Source organism: Perognathus longimembris, chromosome 3, assembly GCF_023159225.1.
Source record: "Perognathus longimembris pacificus isolate PPM17 chromosome 3, ASM2315922v1, whole genome shotgun sequence".
Lineage (NCBI taxonomy): Eukaryota > Metazoa > Chordata > Mammalia > Rodentia > Heteromyidae > Perognathus > Perognathus longimembris.
Window position 1 is genome coordinate 54,788,899 of NC_063163.1, and position 6,000 is coordinate 54,794,898.

A 6,000-nucleotide genomic window follows, 5' to 3' on the forward strand; every position below is an offset into this window, starting at 1 on the left:
TTAATTAAAGAGAAAAATCAATTGAACTTGTCTGCCCTGGCTGGCTTTGAACCATGATTCTCAAATCTCAGCCTCATGAATAGCTAGGATTACAGGTGTGAGCCACCAGCAGGGGTTGATCAATTCCTTTCTGGGCAGCCCAGGTAGCCACCTTCAAAGAGATGGGTTTTAGGGGGAGAGGGGTTTGTCCAGGATCTCTGCTCTAATTGATCAAGATAGCAAATATCTGAGCCCTTTCTTCAAGAAAAGAATAGGGTCCTGATACCCATCTACCTAAATATTTCATAGTTTTGATCAGACTATAACAAGAAAGGCATAAAATCTCAGCAAAATTCATGGGAGTAAAGGATTGTAATTAAATAAAGTCAGCAACAAAGTGAACCTGACACGTACTTCATGGTAATTTTTATTGTAACACATCGTAATTAGATATAAATGGCAGAATGTTTAAGCAATAATCCTAATTACTGTTAATTTTACAACAGTGTTATGAGGGTTGTTTAGGGAAATCCTCAAAGGAGCCTGGGATTGTGACTTCTTCTGTGGGAGTTTCTATCTTAAGGAAACAGAGGCAGTAGTAGATTTTCTTAAGCAGAACTGACCTCTTAGATCTCTACTTAGGATAGCTCCTGCTAGTTTCTTGATTGAGCCAGATCTGACAGGCTCATGCCTGCAGTCCTAGCTATGCAGAAAGCTAAGATTGGAGGATATCATAGTTCCTAGCCAGCCTGGGCAAAGCAACAACAGCAACAACAACAAAAACACTATGAGATTCTTTTCTGCAATTAACCAACAAAAAGCCAGAAGTGGAGCTGTGGCTCAAATGGTAGAGCACTAGCCCTTGAGTGGAAAAATGCTAAGGAATAGTACCCAGGCTCTGAGTTCAAGCTCCAGTCTCTCTCTCTCTCTCTCTCTCTCTCTCTCTCTCTCACACACACACACACACACACACACACACTCACACAATCACAAAATGTATTCTTGGTCCTTGTAAACATCAGTAGCTTTCCTACCAGGAAATAATGTAATCCAGGCTCCCTTGACCCTGTATTTAAGGTGGTACTGACAGAGCTAAATGGAAGCATCATGGTTCATTCCTATGCCCCATCCCCTCCCCCAACCCCTTTTAATGGGACCAAGCTGTGCCTGCTCCTGCTCCCAGAGGACACTTCCAGTCCCCTTTATGCTTTTCTGTGTCTTGCTCATGTTTGCCAGCAACCAACACCCCATTAAACCCTCTCATTAGAGAAGCTCCATTGGGCCCACTCTCCAGTTCCCAGTCGTCATGCTCCCTCTGGGGGACTCAGGCTCCAGCCTGGGCTTCTCTGACCCTCAGAACCTATGGAAGGAATTTTCATCATCCACTCTCCTCCCCCAGCTCCTTCCTTCATATGCTTCCCTCTGCATTCCCCCACGTCTACTTAGACACAGACACAGAAGGGCTGTCGAAGAAGTCTTGTGCAAATTGAGGTTTAAAGCAAGCCAAGCAGTTCAGACAAGAGCTAATCCAAGCCATCACAGGAGTGCATTTGTGTGGCGCGGCCAGATCAGAGCCAACACTACCGCCCTCGGCTCCCTGCAATGCTGTCTGTAGAATGTGCTTACAAGGCTGGGAGACAGCAGCCTGTTTCAGATCAGGAGCTGGCATGCCCTGGTTGCCCATGGCAACCCAGCTGTGCTGGAGTGCTAGCATTTGTAAATGTGTGTGGGGGCTTAAAATCGTATTATTGATTCTGTCTGAAAGATGAGCGTCTGATTTGTATGTAGCTCTGAATAAATTACTCATTATCCTTTCAAGCCCTCAAAATATGAGCTACCCTCTCCTTTTTCCTTCTCCTTCTTCTTTATTTATTTTTTAATTTTAGAAAGACAGTAAATCATGTCAGCAGATGTGCAACGAAACGTTTCCCGTAACCACCACACTTGTGGAATCAACATCCAAAGTACCCGCCTGGAAAGCAGGCAGTGGAAGTGCTGAATAAATAACAAATGGATTTGGGCCACGTGGCTACTGTATATGTTCTTGGTACATTGTGTATTGTATGTATGTCTACCTGACCTAGGGAAGGGAAAGAAAAACAGGGTGTAAGATATCACAAGAAATGTACACACTGCCCTACTATGTAACTGTACCCTTTTTGCACAACACCTTGTCAAAAAATTTTTGTTTAATTAGTAAATAAATTACAAAAAAAAACCCAAATGGATTTGGGAGTGATGGGACCAGAATGGAGTCATCTTCCAAAGGGATCATAAGGTATATTTTGAATTTTTGTAAGAAGTGGTCACGAAGAGAAGGAAACAGGTTTGAACTGGATTGGATAGGTTCAACCCAAACCCAGGTTTTCTTTTCTATTTTCTTCCATGGGCAGCATATATACCATCACAGGATGAATTATTCCCCTGACCACTCACCCTCTGTGCTCTTTACCCTAAAACACTATGGCTCCTCTAGCAAAAGGAATCGTGCATTGCCCTTGACTTTGTCCTTGGTCTTGCAGCTCACTTGGACTAATTTCACAAACAAGTAAGTGGGCCAGTTCTCACCCTAGACTTCAAAAGGCTCCAACAGTTGTCCCTGTCTACCATGGCCATAAGAGCCTGCTTCAGGTAGTCACTGTCCCTTTACCTGGGACCCAAAAGAATACATGTTGGGCAGAGTTGTTCCTGTCAAACCCAACCAGCCTGCCATCTTGGAAAACTACCCCAGCCAAAGTCAACCACTCCAACCAAGCTACAGATGGGCATAAATAATGCCCATTGCCATGTGCCATTAAGATTTCACAAGTGCTTGTTATGCAGCAGGAGCTGACTGCCATAACCACCCATCAACATTGTGGCCATCAGTTTGAACATTGTGGCTACAGTTTGAACACGCTTTATATCCTCCAAGGTTCCATTGTGATGGAAGAGTTTTATCTGGAGAGTGACACTAATGGGAAGTTCTATAGAACCTTTGGAAGATGGAGCCTAAGGAGAGGTCCCTAGGTTACTGGAGACCTAAGGCAGTTCATATGTGACTTCTTGAGTTTTCCAGAGCAGGGCCCTCTGCCTCTCTCTGCTCCTGGCTGGATATGCCATTGCTTACTTGCTCCTATGCACACTCCTGTCACCAAGAGGTGATGAAGAAGGAGTGGTTACTGATGAACTGGTTGAATTTACACTGGTTGGATTTTCAGACTCAAAAATTGTTGTGAGCTACACCTATCTTATCATGCACTGCAATTGCAATTCATATTAGGTGCTCACTGTGCCATGAGACATGCTCCTAGAAGCATTCTGGAGGCCAAAGCTTCTGAGAGATGCTCCATTACTTCCAAAATTCAAATCGACCACTCCTTTTGTGGTCATGAAGTCCTGACAAAGGATGGGCAAATACATTTGCGTTGTGACTGACAAATGCAATTGTTCTTCTCAGGAAGAATTGTTCATACTGTATTCAAGCCAACCTCAAAATGAAGATCATCCTCAGAATGCCACACAGTGTTGCTCTTATGCTCTTTCTAATTTCCATGTTTACCCTCTTCTGCCAAGATGTGGCTTATACAAGTATATTCTTGTTTTGTGTGCATGTGTGCTAGTGCTGGGACTTGAACTCAGGGCCTGGGTGCTATCCTTAGTTTTCTTGCTCAAAGCTAACAATCACTCTGCCACTTGAGCCATACTTCTACTTCCAGCTTTTTTACTGGTTAATTATAGCTAAAAGCCTTGTGGACTTTGCTTCCTGGGCTGGTTTTGAACTGGGATCTTCATATCTCAGCCTCTTGAGTAGCTAGGATTATAGACATAAGCCACCAATGCTTTACTCAATCGTGTGTGTGTGTGTATGTGTGTGTGTGTGTGTGTGTGTGTGTGTGCTTGTACCAGGGCTTGCATATGGTTAGCACTCTACTACTTGAGCCATGCCTCTATCTAAAATTTTGTAGGTTCATGTGGTTCAGCGCCAACCTTGTATGTACAAGGCCTTGGGTGTAATTTCAAGAACCACCAAAAAATAAACAACACACACAACTTCAAAGCCAAGAGAGCAAACACTATAGGGCTTACTTTCCTGAGAACATGGAAACAAAATGATTCGTGATTGGTCAATTTGAGAAGAAAAGATAGCTGATTGTTAGATCAAAGAAGGCGAAATAGAAATTGATGTAGAAAGTGCCATGAAGGCAAAATGTTTAAAATGACATTCATACATTAACTAACCAAGCTCTGAGATAATGACTGTAAGGTTTCAGTACTTCCAGACCTCCTTACAGCTTTGAATAGTATTCTCCTTATTCAATTCATGCTCCTGAAAAAGCTTTTTCTTTTTATTGTGCCAGTTCTGGGGCTTGAACTCAGGATCAGGGTGCTATTCCTTAGTTTTTTCACTCAAGGTTGTGCTCTGCCTCTTGACTGACAGCTCCACTTCCAGCTATTTGGTAGTTAATTAGAGATAAGAGTCTCATAGACTTTACTTCCCAGGTTGGCTTTGAACTATGATCCTCAGATTCCAGCCTTTTTGAGTAGTTAGGATTTTAGGTGTGAATCACTAGCTCCTGACAAAGCTCTAACTCTGTATTAATCAAATGCCCTCATGATATTCTCCAGTTTACTCAAATTCAAGGTGTTGCTTTTTTTTTTTAAGTGTAATTAAGTCATCAAGGCAAAGGCTCTGATTACAGAGACAAAATTCCATAGCAACAACCAGTTTAAACACAGGGAGCCAGAAACATCACTCTCCCTATTGTTGGTGCCAGGCTGTGGGGGAGTGTGGTCAGGCCCCCAGCAGATGACACAAACCTGCCCCCATCTCCTCCTCAGGAGCAAGGCACACTTCCTTGACAACACAAACAGTTGCACTATGCTACTCTCTCTCTCTCTCTCTCTCTCTCTCTCTCTCTCTCTCTCTCTCTTTCTCTCTCTCCCTCCCTCCCTCCCTCCCTTCCTCCCTCCCTCCCTCTCTCCCTCCTTCCCTTGCATCCTTCTTTCTTTTCTTTTTCTTTGGTGCCAGGACTGAGGCTTGAACTCCGGGCCTGGGCACTGTCCCTGAGCTTAGATGCTCAAGGCTAGTGCTCTGCCACGAAAGCCATATCTCCGTTTCTGGCTTTTTGGTGGTTAGTTGGAGATAAGAGTCTCAAAGACTTTCCTGCCCAGGCTAGCAATGAATCATGATCCTCAGATCTCAAACTCCTGAGTAGCCAGGATAACAGGTATGAACTACCAGCACCCAACTTACTACTTATTTTTTTATAGCAAACAGCTCTATGCCTTGTACCTCAAGCTGAGGAACTCCTAGAAAATTCTGTATGATTTTTTAATAAGAAAAATAAGATAGCTCTTTCATACCTGTTGTCATGAGATGTTTCCAGTCTTCCCCAAGCAGAACTTGTCCTTCTCCTTCTCCAGCTCATGGTAGTTGACAGCAAATCCTGCCAGGACTCTTATTAGAAGTCTGTATACTTGGCTCCTTAGAGCAATGCTAATGGCCAGAAAGATGTTTTATGAAGAAAATTGTGTTTTCTTGCTGGGAGCAGATGAAGCCAATGAAGTTCTCTGTGGTGGAAGTTTGCCTTTTACTGTCTGCACCAAGCTTTGTAACTGGAGTACTGGGGCAGGTTCTTCCTCCTCTCCAGCTCTCCGCATCACAGGGGACAGTAACTGATGCCCATGTGAAGTTGGGGGAGGGGGAGGAAATGTCAGGGAGGGAAGAAGGAAGAAAATAACTCCCATATCAACATGCTCTCACCACCTTGCTCAGACAAGGTGTAATCAATAATCATCATAACTTATGCCTGGGTGCCATCTGTCATTCAAGAAGGAACCCTCATTGTCCAGTCCTACTCTGCCTCATCCTCTAGACCCCCCACCCCTCAGATGGAAACTCACTCTTGCAATTTCTTAGTACAAAGCCTTTGATGTATTTCCCCTCCTCTTCCAAACCCACACTGACCCCATAGCCAGTCCTGTCAGCTATGCTGTGTGTGTGTGTGTGTCTGTGTGTGTGTGTGTGTGTGTATTGGG